Source organism: Phyllopteryx taeniolatus, chromosome 5 (assembly GCF_024500385.1).
Source record: "Phyllopteryx taeniolatus isolate TA_2022b chromosome 5, UOR_Ptae_1.2, whole genome shotgun sequence".
Lineage (NCBI taxonomy): Eukaryota > Metazoa > Chordata > Actinopteri > Syngnathiformes > Syngnathidae > Phyllopteryx > Phyllopteryx taeniolatus.
In genome coordinates this window covers 7678870-7705991 of record NC_084506.1, presented here as the reverse complement: position 1 = coordinate 7705991, position 27122 = coordinate 7678870, and the positions used below count along the sequence as shown (strand labels likewise).

The 27122-nt window shown below is 41.2% G+C and overlaps 1 protein-coding gene across 1 annotated transcript in view; it reads right to left on the bottom strand.

The window, feature by feature from the left end:
• The window catches only part of tspan9a (tetraspanin 9a), a 222123-nt gene that overhangs the window by 176686 nt on the left and 18315 nt on the right, over window positions 1-27122 (bottom strand). The window contains exon 2 of the mRNA XM_061773469.1: window positions 16286-16343. The gene's annotated coding sequence lies outside the window, so the exon portion shown is untranslated. The remainder of the gene's footprint in view (window positions 1-16285; window positions 16344-27122) is intronic.

The following is a 27122-nucleotide window of genomic DNA, read 5'->3' as shown; positions in this document are numbered from 1 at the left end:
CACCCCGAACCCTCCCTCCAGTTTGTGGTCGAGGTTGACAACTCGGACATGGAGGCAGGGGCTGTCCTCTCGCAGCGGGACCCCACGACGCAGAAACTCTACCGCTGTGCCTTTTTTTCCCGTCGTCTCTCCCTGCCGAGAGGAACTACGATGTCTGCAACCGAGAGCTACTGGCCATTATATGGGCCTTGGAAGAGTGGAGGCACTGGTTGGAGGGGACTGAACAACCATTTATCATTCTCATCATTGTCAATCGTTTTTCCAAATCTGTCCATTACATACTTCTCCCCAAGCTACCATCCACCTTCGAAACTACTGACCTCCTTGTCCAGCATGTCTTTAGACTCCACGGTATTCCCATCGATACTGTCTCTGACAGAGGTCCTCAGTTCTCATCCCTGGTGTGGAAGGAATTCTGTAAAGCGGTGTGCGCAGCAGCCAGCTTGTCATCGGGATATCATCCGCAGACCAACGGCCAGACGGAGCGGGCAAACCATTCCCTGGAATCAGCCTTCCGTTGTGTTGCCACACGCAACCCCTCCTCCTGGAGCTCATTCCTCCCGTGGATTGAGTACGCCCACAACTCGCTCACCGGTTCCGCTATAAGTATGTCCTCATTCATGGCTTCCTATGGTTACCAACCACCATTGTTCAAGGAGCAGGAGCGGGCAGTGGCAGTCCCCGCAGTCAAGGATCATCTCCAGCGGATCCAGGCTGTATGGAATGACGTCCGTGCGGCATTGACCCGGTCCGCCGCACGCAACAAACAGCTCCAATCAGCCTTATCACCACCGGTATAAGTATTGCAGTTACTGTCAGTGGTACCACGGCCCTTTTACCTCCCGTAAGTCACCCTATTCCTCGTTCCCTTTTTGACTCCTGTGTGTCCTTGTTCCAGTGTGTTTTCCCCCCGTGTTCCTGATCCACGTAATTCCTGCCGCCAAGCCAGCCGCCTGTCCTCACCACTGCCTGCCACCTGTCCACACCGCCGCCTGCCAACCCACCTAGGACCACCGTCATTACCTTTCATCAATAAACTATGCATCCTTTCACATCTGCCTCCGACTGCTCATGGATCCAGCCACTCTCTATTCGTGTCAGAGACAAGGTAGCAGTCCCACACAGGTATGTCACACCAGCATAGGGGTGTGATAAATTAGGTGCCACGCTGTCTCCCTGGCATAAAGCCAATGTTTGGTGACCACGCTGAGTGGCTTTTGAGAGAGATCCAATGCAATGCAATGTAAAACATACCCTCGACCCAGATGTGTACATGTGCATTCATTCTTAAATGTCACCATCATATTTCTGTCATGCATCGTCCAGCTTTAATATGGAGTCAATGCCTCTGGACAATACGACTGAGAAATAAATAGAATAAATGTATAAGTGACTCATGAAAGTTATTACTTCTACTTGGATGTCCTGGGATTGATGAGGAGAAATGCCCTTTCTGCCAATTCAATACAAAACATAAATCACAGCGAAAAAAATCAGCAACAATAGTGACTCCAGATGGTAGGCGATTGTAGTAAAAGTCATACAAAGACCACCATGTGTGCACGGTGTAAAATCACTCACAAGGGATACAACTGGTCTGCATTTACAGCGACGCAAAACCACATGTGACACAAAAGGGGAAAGATGACGGAGAGTGCATGCTGAATAAACACTAAAAACAAAATGCCAGGTCTTCTCCTCCTCCACACCTTAGTGTTTATCTGAAGTCCATATTGACTCACAAACCTCTGCGAAGGCCAAACAATCCACACCAAGTCTGACTTAAATTAAAAAATCCTGATCAAAGAGTTCCACTCAAGCTGTGCTGGTGTATGAGGAGTGTCAGACAAGTTCCTGGACTGGGGCCAGAAAAGATATATACATTTCAAACCCAAACTGCAAGTTTCCTCTTCAACGTGGGGCAAGAGATTATGTGGCGTTGCTTCATTCAGGCGAGAGTTGTGGCAGGAGAACTCAAAGCTGCTAACATTGCCCTGAACTTCTCCCAGTTCCTGCCCAAGAACATGACTGTGCTGGAGGAAGCTCTTTACTCAGCCGGCCTGCCTCTGTGTAATTTATTTTCTTTCTTTCTCAAGATGGAGGGGGTCATCAAGGAAACCTGTTTTGGACCACATCAAGATGGCCGCTGCGGAGGATCCCAGAATAATCCTTCCAGAAGTGCATGAAGATGTGGCAGAAGGTTCATTCGACTCCAGGGGGATTACTTAGAAGGGGAAAACTTAAACTTGAAAAGTAACGTTTCTCACATACCTCATAGGTCCATCTGCAAGATCTGGTGTGTCAATGCCCATTATTGGCCCTGATGCAAGTGGACCGTAATCGTGAAAAAAAAAGATTTTATCTGCACATTTATTCAGATTATAAACAAACTGTAGAGACACCCACTAAGTTTCATGGAATTCAATTGTGTTGATTTTGTGTAATCATGCTAACAAACAAAACAGATGATATGGATTTTGATTGATGACATCATAATATAATTACATGTGATCAGATATGATAATCTGGCTATACTATTATTTGTTGGTGCCAAGGATCAATTGTTCTTCCTCCTCCCCATTAGAAACCACAAGCCAATCAGATCCAATACAAGGACTGTATCCGAAATGCTGCCTTTAGAAATATAGTAATGGTTTCATTCTCAAAAAGCTAATACAATTTATATATAAAACTTCAAATGTATGTACTGCAACGTACGTATTGTAATGTATTGGAGATTTTGGACGTACTTACAGATAATCTTTAATTCACATCTGTTCACGTTTTGTGACTACCGTAGTCCCTTAACCGACTAACAAATCCCACATTGGAGCTTTTGCACGTACTTCCAGCTAATCTTTAATTCATATCTTTTTTCACATTTTGTGACAATCCTACATTGGTCAATTATGGGTAGGTTAGCAATCCACAGCAAATATCTGATATGGACAGACACATGTTTTTTATGCACACTCTATGTCATACAAACGTATTCAATGTGATCGTTGGTAAATAGTACTGCAATGGGACCACACATTAACTGAGCAAGTGGTGTGCAGAAAGCTAAAAAAAAACAACAACAACACCCCTGTGGCACAAGTGGTACAAGCTAAGGGCCCAAATTCTCAGAAAGACACTAAATCTAAAAAGACACGCTAAATTATTCCAGGAATTCGACAGTCTTTTGTTGTAGTGGGGGACCACAGCTGATAATTGGCGAGAAAATCAAACCTTTGGAAGAATGAAAGATCCAGTTAAAAAAATAAAATAAAATGTCCTCACTCAGCTAAGGTCAAGGTAAAACAAACAATAGAATTTTGCTCACATGGAGTAAAAATGTGTGCCTGTGGCCAGTGTAATTTATCGGTCTGCCCTTGACATCATTGAAAACCCTTGTTTTGTAACCATGCATTGTTTTGTGGGAGACTCATATAACGGCTTATTTGAATGCTGTCAAGATGAAGCTGCTGTCTCTGCACGCATGCGCACACAAATACAAAAATAAAAATGAACGTGCTTTGGCCTGGCTATGACTAAAGATGGAAAGCGTGTTTTGATGCCACATACATTTGAACACACATTACACTGACACGAGTCCACTGCAGGGGCTGAACAACATCTGTAATGTAATAGTTTCACCCATTTCTTCATCTTGGACATATTGTAGTTTGTGGTTAATGGAAGCACGGTGATCAAGTGGTTACCACTGCCTATTACAAGAGAGTTCTAGATTCAAATCTCAGCTCGTTCCTTCCTGTGTGGAATTAGCCTGTTCGATAGGGCTTGCATGGGTTTTCTCCAGGCTCTTCAGCTTCTTCCACATTCCAAAAGCTATTGACTGGCGACAAGTCCCGTATGCATCCCGCCTCTCGTCGAAAGTAAGGTGGGATACTATGCAGCTCACCAATGACCCTATAATGAGGACAAGTCGGGTTTTTTTCCTCTGGGGTCACATTTGCCCCGACCCTAAAAGAAAGCAAGCAGTATCTTAATCAGCTAGAACAGTTATAGTATTTGTAATAAGATTAATTGGGCATTTCTTTACATTTTAATCTATGTTGTCTATGTTTTCCATGTTAAAAGTTAGTTAATGCATGATATTGCAAATATGTGCAGCTTCCCTACTTGAAAGAAATTGTTTCAGCGACAGACGATTTCATCTGGATTTTACTCAATGATTAAACATTTTCCTTTTGTCTCATTTTATTTTAGCATTCAGTAGCTTGACAGTTCGTCAACAAGTTTCATCCCTTACATTTGTCTCTAGGAATGAGATGCAGTAAGTGCCATTATATCTAGTATTTTGAGAAATATCTACAAAAATAAGAGAAAATAAGCTATTGTGAATAAGTAGGAAAAGAGAAACATAAGACACAAATTTGTAATTTCTATAACATCAAGCTCCGTCCTTAGATTTATTCATTTTTAAATTTTATCCACAATAAATGAGGCTGTCACTGTGGTTTTAACTTTTTAGTTTAACATTAAATAATTAAGCTTTTGCTTCCTTCTAACCCTTTGCGAACTCATTTATTTGTATGTTTAATTTGAATAGATCATATCCTTCTGTATCAAGACCTTGGTTGATTTTTATTCTGTTTTTATGTTTTAATTGTTTGAGATAAATAAAGATCAATTAATGTATATCTTTTGATTGCCCTTTAATATTGTAACGTACTCTTATGTGTGTTTATTGTTGTGTGCTGGTGTTAGGGGGCTTGTGAGAGCAAGAACGGTTCTGTTATGATTAAGACTTAATTCCGAGGGGCTTTGAATGCATCGCTCTGCACATCGTGGAGAAAACAGGAGAGAGAGAGAGAGAGAGAGAGAAAAATACTGTATATAGTCCCCTAGCTGTCATATAATGACAATGAAAATCAAACTCACTGCCAAACTCAGCTATTGCTTATGGTGCTTAGAAAATATGAAATAATAGTTGAGACCACAGAGATTTAAAAAAAAAAAAAAAAAGAAGAACAAAGAAATTTGTGCTATTTGTTGAGTGCATTCACTCACGCGACTGGGGCACACATGCTGAATTGCAACCACACTGTATTTATTCTGTTGCTCATTCAACACACAAATAAGTATGAGACATTTAATTATTTATTTCTCTTTTTTTTTTAAGGCCAATGCACAATCCGCTTCGAACGGCTAAATACTGAGCGCCACAACAAAATGCACAGATGGGAAAGCTCTGTGATACAGAGCTCTCATCCTCATTTGCAAAAATACAGCTGCATACAAAGAAAAACCTGCAATTATGAACAGACTGCCAGAGATTTTAGTGGAGAAAAAAAACATGAGGATGATTATCTACTGGTGAAAACAACAGTCCTCCACTAGACAGCAAACGCCAAGGTAACTGGCTCAAATGCTTTCTTTAAGAAAACTAGGATGAAACTAGGCGGCACGGTGGGCGACTGGTTAGAGCGTCAGCCTCACAGTTCTGAGGACCTGGGTTCAATCCCCGTCCCCGCCTGTGTGGAGTTTGCATGTTCTCCCCGTGCCTGCGTGGGTTTTCTCCGGGCACTCCGGTTTCCTCCCACATCCCAAAAACATGCATGGTAGGTTGACTGAAGACTCTAAATTGCCTGTAGGTTTGACTGTGAGTGCGAATGGTTGTTTGTTTCTATGTGCCCTGCGATTGGCTGGCAACCAGTTCAGGGTGTACCCCGCCTCCTGCCCGATGACAGCTGGGATAGGCTCCAGCACGCCCGCGACCCTGGTGAGGAGAAGCGGCTCAGAAAATGGATGGATGGATGGATGGATGGATAAAACTAGGCTATTTCGGCAAATGCAATGTTGTTCCTAAGTAAATAATTAAAGCTCATTCATGTTAAATTGGCTGTGATGAATGCTACCAAATAGAACAATATATATAATTATCATTAAAAAAAACGATTATATATTATTTATATACCAGGACACCCTAGGTCGCAGTTCGATGATCGACTTTGTGGTCGTGTCATCGGACTTGCGGCCGCATGACACTCGGGTGAAGAGAGGCGCGGAGCTGTCAACTGATCACCACCTGGTAGTGAGTTGGCTCCGATGGTGGGGGAAGACGCCGGTCCGACGTGGCAGGCCCAAACGCATTGTGAGGGTCTGCTGGGAACGTCTGGCGGAATCCCCTGTCAGAAGGAGTTTCAACTCCCACCTCTGACAAAACTTTGGTCATGTTCCGGGGGAGGCGGGGGACCGGAGCTGTGGCCGTAAGGTGGTCGGTGCCTGTCGTGGCGGCAATTCCCGAACCCGTTGGTGGACATCAACGGTGAGGGCGCTGCTGACCTCGACTCGGGACGTTGTGAACAGTGGGGAGAATACTTCGAAGACCTCCTCAATTCCACCAACACGCCTTCCCATGAGGGAGCAGAGTCTGGGTTCTCTGAGGCGGGCTCTCCTATCTCTGGGGTTGAGGTCACCGAGGTGGTTAAAAAGCTCCTCGGTGGCAAGGCCCTAGGGGTGGATGAGATTCGCCCGGAGTTCCTCAAGGCTCTGGATGTTGTAGGGCTGTCCTGGTTGACACGCCTCTGCAACATCGCGTGGACATCGGGGACAGTGCCTGTGGATTGACAGACTGGGATGGTGGTCCCCCTTTTTAAGAAAGGGGACCGGAGGGTGTGTTCCAACTACAGAGGGATCACACTCCTCAGCCTACCTGGTAAGGTCTTTTCAGGAGTGCTGGAGAGGAGGGTCCGTCGGGAAGTTGAATCTCAGATTCAGGAGGAGCAGTGTGGTTTTCGTCCTGGCCGTGGAACAGTGGACCAGCTCTACACCGTTGGCAGGGTCCTCGAGGGTGCATGGGAGTTCGCCCAACCATTCTACATGTGTTTTGTGGACTTGGAGAAGGCGTTCGACCGTGTACCTCGGGGGGCCATGTGGGGGGTGCTTCGGGAGTATGGGGTACCGAACCCCCTGATACGGGCTGACTCTGACTCCTGTACGACCGGAGTCAGTGTTTGGGCCGCATATCCGGCAGTAAGTCGGACTCGTTTCCGGTGAGGGTTGGACTCCGCCAAGGCTGCCTTTTGTCACCGATTCTGTTCATAACTTTTATGGACAGAATTTCAAGGCACAGCCGAGGCGTAGAGGGGGTCCGGTTTGGTGGCCTCAGTATTGCATTTCTGCTTTTTGCAGATGATGTGGTTCTGTTGGCTTCATCAAGCCGTGACCTCCAACTCTCACTGGAGCAGTTCATAGCTGAGTGTGAAGCGGCTGGGATGAAAATCAGCACCTCCAAATCTGAGACCATGGTCCTCGGTCGGAAAAGGGTGGCGTGCCCTCTCCAGGTCTGGGATGAGATCCTGCCCCAAGTGGAGAAGTTCAAGTATCTTGGGGTCTTGTTCACGAGTGAGGGAAGAATGGAGCAGGAGATCGACAGGCGGATCGGTGCAGCGTCTGCAGTGATGCGGACTTTGTATCGATCCGTTGTGGTAAAGAAGGAGCTAAGCCGAAAGGCGAAGCTCTCGATTTACTGGTCGATCTACATTCCTACCCTCAACTATGGTCACGAGCTGTGGGTCGTGACCGAAAGAACAAGATCCCGGATAATGAGTTTCCACCGCAGGGTGTCCGGGCTCTCCCTTAGAGATAGGGTGAGAAGCTCGGTCATCCGGGAAGATCTCAGAGTAGAGCCGCTGCTCCTCCACATCGAGAGGAGCCAGAGGAGGTGGCTGGGGTATCTGATTCGGATGCCTCCCGGACGCCTCCCTGGTGAGGTGTTCCGGGCATGTCCCACCGGGAGGAGACCCCAGGGACGACCCAGGACACTCTGGAGAGACTACATCCTTCGGCTGGCCTGGGAACGCCTCGGGATCCCCCCGGAAGAGATGGATAAAGTGGCTGGGGAGAGGGAAGTCTGGGCGTCCCTGCTAAAGCTACTGCCCCCGCGACCCGATCTCGGATAAGCGGTAGAAAATGGATGGATGGATGGATGGATGGATATTTATATTCAATCTAGCTTTCATTTATCAAACATCAGCTAAACCAGTTGTTTAATTATTACGTATTTCAGTTCTACTAATCATGGTATGATGAGGGAAATCTTTACAATGGGACACTTTCTATTGTATTTTATAATATATATTTTTGCAATTTCACGTTTTCACATATTTTGATCGACGACAAAACCCAAAGTTGTTATGTTTAATGTAATAAACACAAGGCAGCATGGCGAAACAGTGGTTAGCAGCTCTACATCGCACTCGAGAGGTTCTGGGTGCAAATCTTGGCTCATGCCCGATGGAGTTTCCATGTTCCACCTGTGCTTGCACGGGTTTTCTTCATGTATTTGGGTTGCCACCCAAATCCCCAAAACATGGTGCTAAGGTTTATTGAACTTTGAATTGCCCATACGTGTGAATGTCACTGTGAGCGGTTGTTTGTCTAAATGTGCCCTATTCCTGCAAATATTTATATATTCTATTAATGAGAATACGCTTCCATTAATTCCCATGGACAACTTCCGATTTTGAAAAGTAGCGGGATATTGCATTCCTAATTGTGAATCATTGTTTCAAAAATATACAAAAAAAGTACATCCTTACTGACTACCACTGAACCTAAAAAATATCTTACCATAAGCTGGTACTGGATAGTAGATAACTGCACCCATACACTTGGGGAATAATGTATTGTTAACTACCTAAAACAATTCCAATCAGTGTTGGGCAGTAGCAGCTTTGCAAGTAGCGGCATTACTAGTCAAAAACTACATTTCTCAGTAGCGTGGTTGCAGCATCGCTGTTTCCAACATCAAATAGTTTTTCAGTAGTTAAGCTACTTCCGTGATCACCGTAACACGTTGGCGTTCAAGAAGCGACTTTGTCGTTTTATTGTAATTTACCTTGCTACATTTCTCTGATGGGTAGCTTCAGTGTAAAGACATATTTAATGTAGAATAGCTTGTCTGCTAGTTTATTACAGTTTCCAAGTAGCTTAGCCAACACTGATTACAATAAAGTTGAATGAAACTGTTTTTCTATAACAAACATCATGCACGCATGGTAGTGGTGCAGACGTATGAAATAATTTGTCAACTTTCAAACCTGAATTTTTACATAAGTTCCCACAATTTAAATCAATGTCATTGTATTACTTACAGTATATCTTCATTTTATATTTTTTAACGATATTTTTAGCGATATTTTTAACGATATTTTTTAACGAGGTACTAATGATGGTGGCGGCACGGTGGCCGACTGGTTAGAGCGTCAGCCTCACAGTTCTGAGGTGCGGGGTTCAATCCCCGTCCCCGCCTGTGTGGAGTTTGCATGTTCTCCCCGTGCCTGCGTGGGTTTTCTCCGGGCACTCCGGTTTCCTCCCACATCCCAAAAACATGCATTAATTGGAGACTCTAAATTGCCCGTAGGCATGACTGTGAGTGCGAATGGTTGTTTGTTTCGATGTGCCCTGCGATTGGCTGGCGACCAGTTCAGGGTGTACCCCGCCTCCTGCCCGATGACAGCTGGGATAGGCTCCAGCATGCCCGCGACCCTGGTGAGGAGAAGTGGCTCAGAAAATGGATGGATGGATGGACTAATGATGGTGACCGACTGTTTAGAGCGTCTGCCTCACAGTTCTGAGGACCGGGGTTCAATCCCCGACCCCGCCTGTGTGGAGTTTGCATGTTCTCCCCGTGCCTGCGTGGGTTTTCTCCGGGCACTCCGGTTTCCTCCCACATCCCAAAAACATGCGTGGTAGGTTAATTGCCGACTCTAAATTGCCCGTAGGTGTGAATGTGAGCGCGAATGGTCGTTTGTTTGTATGTGCCCTGCGATTGGCTGGCAACCAGTTCGGCAGCTACAAGTTGCCCTGTTCCAACTCTCGCCTCTTTTCAATCACCGAACGAAGCAAATGCTGCACAGTCTCTTCGTATATGTGCTGGTGGGCCGTCTGGACCAACACTGAAGGAGTAAACTTGAGGTTACTAGTTAGGGTTTGAAATATATCTTTTTTGGCCGCAGTAACTTTTCTGACACCCCTCATAAAAAAACACAAGTGATGCCAGACTGATCCAAGTCTACTTTAGCAGGCTGAAGAGTTTCTGAATTGGAACTAGCTCACTTCCATCATATTCCATTTGGCTATTCAGGCTGCTACGTTAAGGAGAAAAATGGATTCATATTGGGATTAGAGGTTTTGGCACAAGTGTTGGCTGGGCTAGAGTTCTTAGTTTCCCTCAAATCTCTTTTCTTAGTTTTCTTAAAACATTTTGGACAATTCCATGCTTCCCACTTCCTACAGTTTGGGGAGGGTTTTTTTTTGTTCCTTCGGGATCACAAAGCAAGGTTCATGAAGGCAATTGGCTGGAAGAGATTGCTGCGGAAGAACTTGACAGCCCTGATTTCAAAACGTCTTGACACACGTGAGTAGACTAGAAACTTGACAGGAGAACCAACATCAGTGACCTCCCTTCCTGAAGTTCAAAGCCAAGGTGTCCCAATACATTTGTCCACTCTGTGCTTGTCCTGAGGATTAGCCTGCCTTGAGGCCAAGGCTAAATTTATGCCATCCACAAGCATTCACGTGCATCACGGTGGGATACTGTTACCCTGCAGCTTCCCTGCGTACAGATAGTCATGTGAGGTTTGACCACAAAGCATCTGCGGCTGTCACTGCACTTCCTGCCCAAGCATTCCAAATTCCGTCCTGCGAATGCCAAGCCTGTCCACCTACTAAGCCAATCTCGCACACTTCCATGCTAATTCTGACCCCAAACAGATGGGCTGAGGACTGAGACTGATCATGGTCATTACAGAGGGGCTGCGTAAAACAGCACCTTGGCCAAATACGGGGTCAAAGAATTGCTCCCGCTGTGGGAGGAGAGGAGGTGGGCAGGGTTGACGGAGCTCTACTACTGCCACATTAGGTAAGATCACACGTTGATAACGCAGTGTCTGGGTATAACGGTCGGAATTGTCACCATTGCGCAATGGAGCGAACCGACAGCATAAATATAGCCATTTACTCGTCCTTTCGAAAAGGCGGCAAGCACTGATTTGTGAAGTCGGCTCATGCAAATGATAGAAACAGGTTATCCCAGAGTGCAAAAGCACACAATTTTGCATAAGCTAACAAAACAATGGCGAAAATAGCACTTTCAAAAAGGACATGAGGTCTTCATGTTGTGTGTTCATTGGACGAGGTCACACTGACGCCTAGCGGCAGCAGCGGGATCGCTTCCATCGTGTCAGCCCGGCAAGCGTGCCCTTGGACAAGCTTTGGCACAAACATTCAAGGTCTTTGGGACTGGTGTGTCACCACCTTTGTGATATTGATTCATGGCCACTGTGCCAACTTGTTTCAACACATTCTCACGCGCACGCGAGCTGACACAAACAAACAAACAAACAAACACACGCACACACACACATGCACTGCACTCTGTAAATGGCTACTTTCAAATCATCAACCTCCACAGGTTTCTCTCTCGCTTCCTAAATACCTATATTAACACTTACTCTATTGCTACTTTTATACGGGTATAATTGATCATTTATTAGCGCAGTGAAGTCTAGAAATTGCTTCATGTCCATAAAGAAAAAAAGCATATTTTATTAGAATAAAAAAAACAAAGAAGAAGATATAGAGAAACACAATTGTATCTGACTTTTACTAATAGGTCTATCACCAGCAGTATTCCTGGATGCCTGAGATAACTAACTAACATGATATAATCAATCTTTTGATGACTACGCACGGAGTCTTTTTTTTACTTATTTATTTTTTTTATTTTATTTTTTTTGCCATGTTGTGTCTTTCAATTGTCACTAGGTGGCGGAAAAGCCAAAGTTAACATCAACACCTTTTTATCGTTGAGTTACAGCACGACAGTGAAGACAAAAGTGAATCTCTTTGATTCTCTGAAAGCTCTTTTGTCAGACAAGTGTCACACAATGCCAAAAAATAAATTATGTGCAATATATACGAGATAATATCTGCAAAGTGTTACATACTAGCTATATATAAAGATTGCCATAGTAATTGTTTTAAGCATTAAAATAATGATCACAACAATGATATATTGTTGACTCCAAGACTCCAAAGAATCTGACTAGAAGGCAATATTTGAGTTTATCTTTTTATTTTTATTTTTTTTTGCCAAGTCTGGCCCCCTATTGTATTGCTAAGGCCTGTGATTATGTGAGTTTTAAGTATGTATTTAGGTTCCAAACAAAAAAAAAGACAAAGGTCATGTTGAGAGGATGATACTCTGTCAAAATATATCGTTTTCATTTTTTAAAATTCCTATGTTGATGCGCTCGATGCAGCTTTCGGGTTTTTCTTACCCCACCGCAAAAGTCAAAATTGACAAACAATAACAAAAACCATAGCTATGCATTTAGTTAATTAAAAAAATACAGTCTATGGATCTTTTCAGCAGTTAACTGTCTGGAACAGATAAAATGTGTTGAAAAAAAAAAGAAATATATATATATATATATATATATATATATATGGAAAGTCGCCACTCTGCAGTATCCCTGGTTTGATTTAAGGCTAGGGTCTTTGGTGAACCCATTTGGCCCCACCAAACGAATGATGTTGTGTTGTGGTGTACTGACACAACCATCAAACACTGAAGCAGGGGAGCTATGCGGTGACGCGGACCAATGAAGCCAAGCTTTGTTTTTTTGTTTTTTATTTTATTTTTAAAAAAAATTTGAACACGCAGAACATAACTTGGGCCTGTGAAATACTGTGATTTTTTTTTTTTTTATTCCCCTCTACTTCATGCAGGCCTGCAGCCCCCTCTCCTCCCCTCTGTAGCCCTCATCATCAGATTGGCCAGGCCTGAAAGGCTTCACATTACTCATTTTATCTTCTCAAACTGTAATGTACAAAATGACCATAACTGCATCATCATCACAAATATTATTTGGTGTAATTTTGCATTACAAGAATACCACCACTTCCTTTACTGTAGATATTTTGCAAAGCATCTTCTCTCATTTAGAATTTTATACCAACTCTATTCGGTGTGAGCTACAAGTTGTAAAATAATAATTAAAAAGATTTAATTATTTTTTTAAAAACATGTACATAATTTTCATTTCCAGTTTTCAGCTGTAGTCTCAAAATAAAACATCTATTCCTGAGCTAAATAAAACCCAATGCCTCAACATTAGATGATCAAATACAAGGGGTGTATCAATTGAATAATAATGTTGAGTACCATTCAGAGCGGTATTACTTCAACAATTTGTTTATAATTGTGTTTGAAGTATATTTGTGTTTCTAATACTTTGGTCACAAAATGATGAGTTAATTTACACAACAGACTCAAGGAAATACATCCATGATGTCGAGAGCAGTGTACTACTCATGCCACTGAAGAAAAATACCAAATGAGTTGACTTCAAGAGTTCAAACTTGCAGGACCAGAAGCTTCTACTTTGCTTCACATTCAGATTTACGGTTGCAACCGTTTGGCTGTTATTTGACTCCAGAATGGGTCCGTCCAGCCAGGCCAGACTCTATGAAGGATGTCTTTATTATTCGACACTAACAGAAAACCCAGATGTACTGTCACTAAAGTGAAGCGCAACAATCTACAAACACAAATTTAGGATGACTTAACGAGCGTGCTGAGTGAATCCCCCCTAACACTGTCCAACATCATCACTGTCTCCGTTTAGCGCTCACTGCTTTGACATTGAATCATCTATCGTTAAGCACTGTGCTGATTAACAGTTTCCAATTCATTACAAGCAGAAATAACACATCCCGGCGGCATTTGCACAATGGTCATTGCACCGGACAATGGCGAGATTAGTCATTCGAACTGCTCTATGTGCTAGAGGACTCTGCATCTTTTTTGCACAATTGTCAAACAAAAATAAAAATAAAAATAAATAAATATAATTTTTTTTTTTTTTTTTTAAATTGTACCGCCATTACCAGATAACTAGCAACCCTTTATTCCTCAGTGACTGTTTTTCCCAATGTCTTTATGTCTCAAAAGTGTTCTTTTGTCGTACTAGAGCGGCTCCAACTACCGGAGACAAATTCCTTGTGTGTTTTTTGAACATACTTGGCAAATAAAGATGATTCTGATTCTGATTCTGATTTTACGATTGTTTGCGGAAGGTGAGTGGGACCCCTCATGGTGAGAGAGCTGAACCATGAGGCCATTTACATCATCAAGAAACCCCCGAGATCAAGTTCAACTAGAATGTTGTTCAGCTTGCAGACTATCGACAATTTAAATAATCATCCATCCATCCATCCATTTTCTGAGCCGCTTCTCCTCACTAGGGTCGCGGGCGTGCTGGAGCCTATCCCAGCTGTCATCGGGCAGGAGGCGGGGTACACCCTGAACTGGTTGCCAGCCAATCGCAGGACACATAGAAACAAACAACCATTCGCACTCACAGTCATGCCTACGGGCAATTTAGAGTCACCAATTAATGCATGTTTTTGGGATGTGGGAGGAAACCGGAGTGCCCGGAGAAAACCCACGCAGACACGGGGAGAACATGCAAACTCCACACAGGCGGGGACGGGGATTGAACCCCGCACCTCAGAACTGTGAGGCTGACGCTCTAACCAGTCGGCCACCGTGCCGCCTTAAATAATCATGTCTTTTTCAAATTTTAACAACAACAAAAAACTCCTTTACAGATGAGTTGTGATTTGTATATGAAAATAAATGGTGGGGACCGACCCAAAAACGTTCCCACTTTATCTACACAAATCATTTGGGATTCATTATAAAACTGTATAAATTAAATCACCCCCCCCCCCGAAAAAGAAATTTAATCAATAAATAAAATTCAAGCAGCTGCATTAACAGATCAACAAATCTGATGGATCACATTGCACATTTTCTAGAGTTCAATCATAACTGCCTCATACCCCCACCGTAGTCCCACAAACAAGATGATGTTAATGATCTTATATTTATAAAATAATAATAATAATAATAATAATAATTATAAAAACATCAAAAACACTAATAAGACTATGATTATTGAAGTATTTGTAGAACTGATGTTCCAATTATTATTGTTTCAGCTGGGATCGGCTCCATCTCTCCCGCAAACCTAATGAGGATAAGCGCAACAAAAGATGGATGGATTGTAATGTTTCTATGTTTTTTTTTCTTTTCTCTTTTATTACTGCATTATCCGTGTCCTTAGGTGCCTAGAAAGGAACCTATAACTAAAATGAAAATGATAACTGGTGAGTTAACTTCATGACTATTTGGTTACACTTACACTGCAACAAGATCACATCTATGATGATGTTTACAAGGTTTCATGTAGAGAGTGTGGGGATGTATGGTTAGCAGCAGTCTTGCACATCTAAGAAGCAAAACACATCAATCAAAAGCTGCTGAAATACTAATTGAGTGAAAGTTTTTGAGGTCTGTTTGTTTTCAGTTTGAAAGAAAAATACATATTTATGGCAAGTATTAATAGAGAAACCTTCCATCCATCCATTTTCCATACCGCTTGTCATCACTACTGAGTGTTTTTATGATCATTTTTTACTTTTCCCTGTGCAAAAAATATATATATATTTTACTAGTTATAATCAATAAACAATAAATATGTTTTATTCTATTACATAATAAAATACCTCAATAACTAATGGAGTGCTGTGCCCACGTGTGCGTTATCGGACAAGGAGACATTTCCAAGAAGTAAACTCAGCTCTCTTTAAGTTTCAGGAATATACTTCCTGGAAAGTCAACTCTTTATTATAAAACACGCAAAAGCAACTGAGAAACAAAAACTACAAAAAAAAAGATTACATTATGTATGTTTGTAGTACTGTATATTGTACAGTTTTCATTGACATCATTTATTTTCTTTTTAACACATTTATTAGACTACCTGTCATTAAAAAAAGAGGTGATCCAGGCAGCAACATGCAGTACTGTATTTTAATGTGGACACTGTTCTGGTCAAGCAATGCAAGAAAATCTGTTTAATTTGACGTCTTGATCAAGAAACAATGTGGTTTAATATATATATTTTATTTTGTGAAAACAGTAAATGGGAAAATCCATAACAATCATATTCTTACAACAATAATAAATAGATTTTAGTAATAAAATATAATTTGGCCTGAGTCTTACATTGGGTGATGGTTAATGAAATATGTTATGCACAGGATGTTTTCAGCTGTATTCATATTTTCCCCAACTGGTGACTTTGCATCTTCGTTGAACCGATTAGTTTAGACATTTAAAGGAGCGAAGACAGAATCAGCGGCCATTACTGAATCAGTGGATTGAAAAATAAGCAGAGTGGAGGTTTGCGTCATTCCTTACCTGCTCAGACGCGTTTGGAAACAGGGGAAATGGTCTCACCGGGCTCACCTGCGAAAGCCTGTCAAACAGAGGAAGAAAAACAGACCCTAAGACCAGTTCCTCATTTTGACTCTGCCGCTAATTCAAAAAAAGGATACCAAATAATGATGTCATATACTTCTTAAAGTAGATGGTAAGAAAATGATATACCGATGGCATTGGTGCAAGAAAACTAAAAGGAAAGCATGCATAAATGTTCCACTGGACATGACAGTATGCACTAAACACATTCACTCATATACTCAGAATATGTTTGCCTTCTGTCCAAATGAGTCAAACATAATCTGTTACGCAAATTTGGTGAAAGCAAAGCAAAAAACCAACATGATTACCATTGGCTCACTAAACAGCTACTGAAGCAATTGCAGATGCACATTGTAAATTGTAAATATCTGACAATATGTTCAGTCCAATAAAGACTCATTATACTGCGGTTTCATTTACTTCCCATTGCTGTGTTCTGTTTAAAATATATGCATGTGTGTATGGCTCTGTGCAAATGTTCTCTGGTTTTGTTTCAATTGAAAGTAGATTTCAAAACTTTTTTTTTTTTTTTTGCCCCTGTCAAAATTATTGCATCTAAATGAATTCAACGTTTTTATTTTCAGTGAAATGTATCGTAACTTAACAAGCGTTGTCCCAAGTTTAGAATTGCCAATCCAAACTGAATTCCTGGATCTCTATATGGGTAAGCACAACATAATAATAATAATAATAATAATAATAGTAATAATTTGAAACGTCTGTTTAGTACAAAGTTTTTAGGCTTTTCCAGCTATTAGAAAAACTACAAATTTGACCCAAAGAATAGAAAAATGAATACATACAGGTATATTATTATGATAATGATGATGATGATGAATTTACTACATCAAATGTGAATTAAGGAGTATTTCAACAAGTGCCCTCTAAAGGGTTAAATTCAAGTGAGCTGACAGTCTAAATGAGACCAGGATCATGGCGTATGACTTTAAATTTTAACCACTGACATATGGGCCATGTGAAAGGCCGCAGAAGATAAACTTGCAGTTTGTATTTTTGCGTGAAACTCTCATGCATAAAATATCAGCTGATTCCAAACCAGCGGCACTGGCCTCACTGTCCAGCTAAAGGACTTTTCCGCAGGCCATGACTTAATCCTTGATTTTTTGCCAGTGTGGCATGCCACCACAAAGACAAAGCAGGGTTGTCATGAAACATTTTAATTAACAGTTCCCGTTCGAAAAAGACGACTGGAAAAAGTTACAAATTAAAGAAAAATAAATGAAGAGGAATCGAAACATGAGGAATGCAGTTGCAAAATAAAGACAGCTTGAGATGTGGCATGTACTTATCAATTACCCCCCTCCTTTAATTAAAAATGCACAGCCAACAAGTCCTTGGGTTCCATTGTCTGCTGTGGTTTCACAACTGCATGCTTCATGTAATTACTGCTGCTTCAGTGGGCCTCATTTCCCATTTATTTTTCGTTCCTTTATGTACAATGTTTTCAGGCAACATTTGACAGACCTCTGTTAGGTTAAAAATATCTCTATTACAAAAGGGTCCCAGGGCAGAATAGATTCAACTTGTAGATGCAATTGACAGTTGCTGGTTTCTTCTCAAACTTGGAATATGCTTCCCATTTATACTTCCTCCATGTCAGCGTTCCAAGTTGGACTTCAGTGGCGTGACAAAGACATATTTGCGGTAAGGTCATGTGCAGAAACGTGATGCACATTTGGCATTCACGCTAAAATGTGTAACTTGTCAAATATGCCACTGGATAACCAGATCGCAAACACAGCTTCACTGGCGGTCCAGTCAAAGCCAGCGATACTTAAATCATTATAAATCCTCTTGATGTTGATGCTTGACCTCCAGCCGTCCCTTGAATAACTAATGCGCACTAACGAACACAAAACTTCAACATCTTTGAAGTGGAACTGATAACTCTGACTCTGTAACTGATTAAGTGTGATCCTGTGCTCCTGTCACCAAAAGGACACAGTAGTCATTGCAGAGCAATGTGATAAACCCTCGGGGCATCTCATGATAAGCGTGAGAAGTTATTGCCATGTATTTTTAGTACTGTCTCTTCCCCCTTTGCCTCTTCATTTTTTTCTTTTCTCAAGATCCGGAGGGCCAAATTCATTTGAGGTTTTACCTGTTAAATATTTTATTTTTCAATTTCTATATAAAATGGGAATCTGTCAACCGAATAGAAAGACCACCCAGAGAAGGCGTGTATTCCAACCTCCTCTAAGAATTGACAATGTTAGTAACTTGTGTGAAGATCCTACATCGTATGATTTTGCCTTTGGAACCCCAAATGGTTCTTTATACAGTAGAGTCAGTAAATAAATATGTTGTAATACTGACGTAAACCTCTTAAAACCCTCACAAAAATATACGAGCATCTCTTTCAAACATTCGTTTCCTATCCAATCTGTAGCCGACTGCTTACAATTACAGTAAATGCAGTGGCGCCTTTTTCGTTATTTTGTGGTCACAAAAGATTTCATTGGAGGCAACATGATTCCCTGCGTGCTCCTCCTTTTACCCACTGCATTGCTGAGCATCTCTCTTCATTATCCAATGAATTACCAGCATCTACCTGCCTAAATCCTTCCATGACCGAGTGGCTCCTGCGTGCATGACTAAAGTTGATAGGACTCAAGTATCACGTTGAGGTGCAGAAGCAAACCTATGGAAAATGGAATTTCGCTTAAAAAGATTTTCATTTTTCCCAGTCAACCTTCTGTAAATAATGACAGAATCAATAAACATTGTGTTGAGCCGAATTCAGTTCCCTTTTGGTCAAAGCTTTCAGACATTTGTGATGTCTTATACTGTGTATATAACATGTAGTTAATTCCTGTGATTTCATTTTCCTTTCATTGATTGTTTTTTTTCTGAATCATGAAGTTTCTGGCAAGATTCAAAAATATTAAATGCAACATTCCAATTAATAGCAGAAGAATAAAAGATTATTGCAAATCACTGGTTTCAAGTTAATCTTTTGTATCCTCTACGCACTGAATTTCACATATTTATGTGGGGAAAATGTCAGTCTTGCTTTGAGAAATTGTGTGTGACTCTTGTCACCTCCATTTATCCATCTATCTTCTTCCATCCATCTACTTATCTACTGGCCAAAAGCCAGAAAAGAGGATATTTATGAGGCCCTTAGCACTTTTCCAAGTTAGAAAACATTTCATTTTAAAAATCACCATAAATAAGAAGGGGGGGTCATCTTTGCATGGACATCAACACATTGTTGGGGATGATCAATCACTGTGTGGGTAGTAGGCACTGAGAGCATCTGTATCAACTTTCTCTTCAGGCTTTGTGAAGAGAATATTTCTTCACAGATGCTTGTGACCCACATACCGCAAGCCTCAAAGCTGGTTGACCTCACAGTGTCCGTGCTGGTCAATGCACATTCATCTCCAGAAAAAGAATCTGTCAGGCAACTGATTAGTTGACTCTAAGACAACAATATTGCTACCAATATCTGCACAATTCCACTTTTATCCAACAAAATGATATAGCAACTTGTCGAAACTAAACACTCACACAGCTGGTACTGAGCTGCTTCTTTCTAAAGCAAGACTCGCCATCAATTAAAAATCCCTTTACAGACTATAAAAACTTGGGTTAAAATGATTTGTTCCCAAATACACATTTTATTAGTGAGTAATTGTCAATAAGATCCGACCCATCCATCCATCCATCCATTTTCCGAGCCGCTTCTCCTCACGAGGGTTGCGGGCGTGCTGGAGCCTATCCCAGCTATCATCGGGCAGGAGGCGGGGTACACATTGAACTGGTTGCCAGCCAATCGCAGGGCATAAGATCCGACCCTTTATTCATTATTAGGCATTACATACTTGGAAAAATAGAAAAACCAATGCCATGGACAACCCAACTACTTGGCATTTATGGCAATTCTGTGTTTGCATATAGCTCTGAGTGTTTTGGTTCCTCCCAGTACTAAAACACCAGTATGTAAGGTTAATTGAAAACTAATTTGTCTATAGGTGTGAATATGAGGGTGCAGCGCCCAGGGGCGGAGCCAGAGGGGAGGCTGGGGTAGCGCTGGACCCCCCCTGAAATCTGATTGGACCCCCCCCCAGGTCCTCCCCCCCCAGATGATTGACATATCATGGCACCGCACGTCTCGTCGAAAGGAGCCGTTTGCATTTTGAAATCAGTGATGCCTTTTGACTGCTAAGTCCCTCCTGTACAGAAGTTGGCGCTATGTACCATAAAGAGTTTTAATTCACATTTATTAGGAAAAGAAGAATTGCCACAGAAGAGGATGTGCCCCCAGAGCCAGTCTACGTCACGACCTCATCCTAAGGTAAACTTTACGGTCGTGTCCTAATGAGTCACTGTTTAAAATCACTTTTGTGTTCAGATAGGAGATCGTTTTACTAGAAGCCACGGTATCAAGCTAAAGATAGCATTAAGTAACAGTATCTCAAAACCTATCACCCACCGCATGCAGTGTTTCAATAAGCAGCCAGTGCAGTGTGCCAGTCAATCTCGCCCGCTGGCACACACGAACACGGGCACATGGACAAGTTACATCTCATGGAGTCTACACATGACCAGTGTCAGCTTCCAACAGCCACTCCACATTAACGTGTACATTTAATTCGGGTTGCTGCTTAGATTGACGTGTTTCTCCAATGATTTTAGAGGAATGAAACTAGCAGACAATTGGCCAGCTAGCTGTTTCATGCATGGGTGGGGGATTATCCTTCACATTTTGCCCTTTGTTATGTCTTTAAACTGTTGGTACACTGATATGTTTGTTTTATGTTTAAAAGCTTTGAAACTGACACCGCAACAGTGTCAAAAGCATTGCTGTTGCATTTTTTTCTCTTTTATGCAGCATCTTATTTCATGCATAATGTAGTGCACAACTGGCTAGCTAAAAACACTTTAAAGACAAACTAGTGGAGTGCTTTCAAAGAAAACGTCAGGAGTTGAGGGCATCACAAAAGTACTGTTAATGAGCATCACAAGTGTAACTTGTTTAAAAAGCATTACTATTGTAATTCAAGTTCATTCTGCTTTTATATTTCATTTCTGAAATTTCAGCAGGATCACCAGTTTAGCTTGTTTAAAATAGGAATAGCCTAACTGTAATTCAAGTTAATACTGCCTTTTTATTTAAGTATTCTGTCTGTTTTATTTTATTATTTGATTCGAGAATTCTGCCTTTTTCATCAACAAAAAAAAAAATTTCATCTGCCTTTTTATTTACTTAATAAAAAGTGTGCCTTTTTATTTCACATTTCATGTTTGTTCATGTTTCATATAGATCAACTGTTTACGACGGTGCATAAAGGCTTTTGTATTACTGGGTTATTTATTTATGTATTTATTATTATTATTATTATTTATTATATTTTTTTGTGAAATAAATTTTTGTTGCTAAAGAATGTCAAAAATGTTGGTTGCGACTTAATGACAAAGTTAGATTTTGGGTCCTGAGGCAAAACCAGTTGGGAACCACTGAGTAGCTGAAAGTTTGAATATGAAACTTACATCTACAGTGGTCTATTAGCTCTGACATTTTTTAGGCTTGAAGTGGGAATTTGATAACATTGTGCAATTGTAAGTGATGCTAAGAGTAACAAAACTGGCCTACTTTTTTCATCGGGTCCGTTGAGAAATGAAAAGATACATGACTTCTTTTAAAACAGAAGCAAATCTGGTAACGGTAAGGTGGAGAGAGAGAGTGTGAGTGAATAGCTCGTGTGTGTGTGTGTGCTCTCACATTTCTTACTTTGTGGGGCCCAAGCATCAGGAATACACCAACAGTATGGGGCCCAAAATGCTGGGCCCCATACCAGTTTTTACTTTAAATCAGCTCAAAAGCCTTCTTTAATATGCCTGTTGCTTTTTTTCACTTGTCTCCTGTTTCACTTGTCAAAAAAAAAAAAAAAGAAAACACACTTTTGGTCATTTAAGTTAAAACTGTCTGTATGAACTGACAATAGAATACTGTTACGATGATCTTTTAAAATATCATGTCTCTGTGGCCCAATCTAACGTATAAAATTTTATTGTAATTATTATTTTAGAACTTGCTAGCAGTTTGAAAACTGCATATTCTACCTTCGGTATCCAAAAAGTACCGTCGCACTTCCTTTTTACAATGGAATGTAAGAGTGGATGGAATAAAATAAACATAATCCATTTGAAAAGTACAATGGATTAAGATGGAGAGAGGCTTTTACGTTGGGCGTTCCACCTAGTTCTCACTTAGTTTGGGCTGTCCATGTGTATAATATATATAATAATAATTATAAACTGCCAATGCACTTTTAATCTTGCACATCCCCTGGAGGACGCTCACAAAATTCCTGGGCTTCAGCAGTCACCCTGCTGCACACTGACTCTGACCAGCGAGTTTGACATGTGCAGAATATGGGAAGAGCAAAAAAAAAACAAAAACAAAAAAACAATAATTAAAATTCCATCACAGTATACCATATATTACCATAAAGACCAGGACCACAAACAATCTTTTAGAGCCTGTCAGGTCAGAAGTGTTTTTCCGCTGTTGTACCACGCCTTTGTGGATGAAGCACACACTTTTTATTTTCCTCATTAGAAAACAATCCATATTTATGTTTGTGTAAGTAGAACATCTGAAACAGCATTGAAAGTCTTTGCAAAATTTTTGATATAGCACTATCTTAACTCACACACAGGGGCAGCAGCATTCTAACATGACACAAAAGACAGATTACTTCCTTAACCATCTGGGTAACAGTACATAGAAGCTGGAAAAGATAAAGGAGTTGGACGTGAATGAGAAGCTGGAAAAGATAAAGGAGTTGGACGTGAATGTATGTATGACTATATTATCTGTCATATTCCATTACGGCTCACTTAGATCAATGAGCAGGCAGGTATCACCGCAAATAAGCAAAGCAGCGCCTGTACCTTTCCAAACTGCAAGAAACAAAAACATCTCATCAAGAAAAGCCTTAAGTATCGTTCTTGTCTCTTTTCTTTATCTTGCAAAATTAAAGTTTTACTTTGGTACATGTGTACCTATTGCTGCCCCCACTGAAGCTCAGAAATAAAACAGAACAGTTTTTGTTTTTTTTTAATTATTTGAAGCTAAAACCTGCATGATCCAGAAAGGGAGTGATATACCATACAGTATATCAGTGAAACAAGACATAGACGGACAGAAACATTAAGGCAAGAATTGGAGCAAGAATTGGCAAGAATTGGAGCAATAGACTGCTCAGCGTATCCCACCCCCAAGCGATGCAACCCTGCAGGACACTGCACTGAGAAACTGCCAAGGTGCACAGATGCCAGGGCACTGGGCGGGTAGGCCCCATGGAATCGCCAGAGATAGTTTGGCGTAGAGCACACATGCACTGCGCCACCAACTATTCAAGCCTCACAGCAGCCACCCCTATAGCAAACCCAGTTCTGATAAATGTCATAATCTGTGTTTTTGTTGACTTTGTTTTGATTTAGATTTTTTTTTGTGGTATGTCATGTTTAGCCTGTGTCCCCTTTTCATATCATGTCTACTCAATGGGTTTTCATCCCCATCTGTTTTAGTCAGCCGTGCTCCTTGTGTCTACTAATCACCTCCCTCCAGGCACTCGTGTCTTGTCCAGGTGCCTCGTTGTCTCATCTATTTGTTTGTATTTAGTTCTCTGCTTTCAGTCTGTGTTCATGCGTTGTCATCAGACATGTTTTATGAGTCCCATCCCTGTTTGTAGTGGTGAGTGTTTTGTTTCCCCATGTTTATTTGTTTGCCTTTTTTTTCCTTTAATACTTTTTTGAGACCCCTGCACTCCTGCCTTGCCTCCCTGTTTGCCTGCACTTGGGTGCTTCACCTTTTCCCTCAATACCAACACCACGAAAACCCAATTGTGCCAATAAAACTGCTGCTCAGCAACATCAAAAACATCCAACTAATCATTACTAGCAGTGTTGGGGAGTAACTAATTTCATGAAATGAGACTACATAATTTAATTACAAAATTTATGAAACTGTAATCATTCCCTTACTGGGAGAAAATGTGCAATTAAATTACAGTTGCTTTTGGAAATTTGCATGATCACAATTTTAGTTACATTTAAAAAATAGCGACAAAAGCTCAGATTTTTTTTCATATCATTTCCTCCTTCTAAACCGACCCTTGGGATTGGCTCTCTCTGGTTATGTTCTATTCTGCTGTAGACTCAAACATGATGTATTATTCCCAAATACGACCTCAACCTTGTGGTGTGATTTATTAGTTTGTGTCATATTTTGAAAAGGTTAGACTCATAGCACTAACTATATTAGTGTTCTTTGTAATACTGTTTTTTTTAACTGTCTAATTTTTGCACATTAGTCATTAAGCCAAAATGGTCTCATGTTTTCCACATGCTGTACACATAATGAATCAAACACATTGTTTATTTTGAATTTATATTTCATCATGCTTTGACATTGTTTATTTTGAATTTACATTTAATCATGCTTTGATATCAGTTTAATATTTGTGTAAAGAACAAATATGTGGTTAATTCCAATATAATGATCTATGGTTTTAATCCACTTTTTTAGAGGAAACATTCAAGGGTCCTGTTGATGCATACATTAAATTAAATCACATGTAATTAGTTACATGCCCTGCGATTGGCTGCCAACCGACCTTGTTACACTAGATCACCAAAAATTAATATTGACCCATAAAAATAGATGTTTTGTCTTGCCCTTTCCTGCACCAGGCCAGCATTGACAAGCTTTGTGCAGACAAGCCAGCAATTAGTGGTGTTGTGGCTCACAAAGCTAGGTAGGCACGTGCACATATAGCCACTAGGTGGTAGTCAAGAGCCTGCCCTTTTGCCTGAACCAAAAAAGTGGCCTTTTTTTTCCGTTGTAGCGGACACTCCCCCACGACTTTATAAACTGCTTTCTTCCAAGCGGCCCTTCTGTGAGACTACCACAAGAAGGTGCCTACTGGACCCTAAAGTAATTAGCAGGTTCCCGCAAAATCTTAGTTTACAGTCATCAAAGAGTCCTTTTCTTCGTTTGAACTGACAGCTGCCAAAAGGGACAGAGCGACAAATGTGCACGCAAGGTGCAACCCACTGGCGTTTGAGAGTACTGCAACCCGTGAACTTCCATTCAGTTGTTTATTAACCAAAGATAAATGTCTGTTTTGATAATTCACAAACTCTGCAAAAATATTCCAAATGTATGCCGGTGCAGCTGCAAGACTTTGAGAACTGTTTGACCTGATTTGAAACCCCAAGCAGCTTGAAATGTTTGAACCATAAGCAGTTGATTTGCCAAGACTAAAGTTTAGACAGTCATTCTATTTGCTTGACCTATGAGTAAAGAGTACAAAGTTGGGAGTATTTTATACTAATATATGATTTTGAATCCATTTTATGGGTCAAAATTGTAGACCAGATTCAAGGTGATGGGTGTGGTCTTGTCTGGGCCTCTGTCCTCTTTGAACACACCCAGTGGGTATTGAACCCCTGACTCCCGCCGCGTAACTCTCTCTGAGTTCTTCGCTCTCGCCTTGTTCCCTGGCTCTTGCTAACAGCTCCCAAGCTACGGGGTGGCCTTAGGCCACTCCTTCCCCCTCCCCCCTCCACTTCCTTTTGTTCGGACACGCAGTTCGGCCAACGCGAATGCCAGGATGAGAACGGACTCAGCCGTCAACCAAACCTACCGTCCCGTGACGACCGAGACAGACCACCCCACCGACCAGCTGATCTACATTTGTGAGTAGACCCGGCAATTGTCGCCATGAGGTACAAGACTAGTGCCTATTAATTTTGGGGAAATTACTAGCGTCACACAAAATCCCAACTCTGTCCTCCCTCTCTCGTCCGGACTGGACACATTAAATGCTCACATTTTCAACTTTAATCCAACACACAGTGTTCTATTCCCCTTTTCCTAAGCATATGTTTCCTTGTTGTAGTTAGTCTCTTTCTGTTTCCCTATCAATCCCTCGTGGAGTTCATTAAATATTTTATAAAATGCCACACTTGGTTGTGTTTTGTGTGTGTTTTGAGTTTAAGTAAAGCTCTGTCATCTAGAACTCTTATTTCATAAAATGTAGCAACCGTTAGATTATGAGACTGATAAAAGGTTTGTAATTCCTTTCTCCAGAATTGTATACATGTAAAAAGTGACGTGTTTCCCCTTTATGAGACAAATTAGTTTGATTTTAACGTTAAAAGGTAAATCGGACTAACCCGGAAGTAAACGCAGGCGTTTACCTTCCTTTGTATATTTTTCAAAATTAATTACATTTTTATCCAAACCAATGTACGCTACACCGTCATCAATAATAAAAAAAAAAAACATAACAATTACCCTCTGTCATCAATTTTACCCTGTGTTTTGAAATCTGATGGCCATTAGGGATGTCCCAATCCGATCACGTGATCGAAAATCGAGGTCCATCACGTAATTTTCAGCTGATCGAGATCGGGTGAAAAAGATTGGTTTCCTTCATTTTCTGACATTTTAAATGTCACAAAGTGATAAAATAATCCAAAGGTATCCAGAGCATTCCAAATGGAACAGTAATCGCTTCATTTTATATTACACGATGTAACTTTTCGGGGTGGGGGGCATTTAGTACGTGTATAGGCGTCTGTGAAAGCGACGTGCCGTGTGTGTGTGTGTGTGTGTGTGCCACCAGACCGACACTATTGGCCCATTCCACCACATCGACCGCCGACCCACCAACCCTGTAGCTGCATGGACGGTCATTAAAGCCTTAAGACACACGCTAGGGCATCCAGAAGG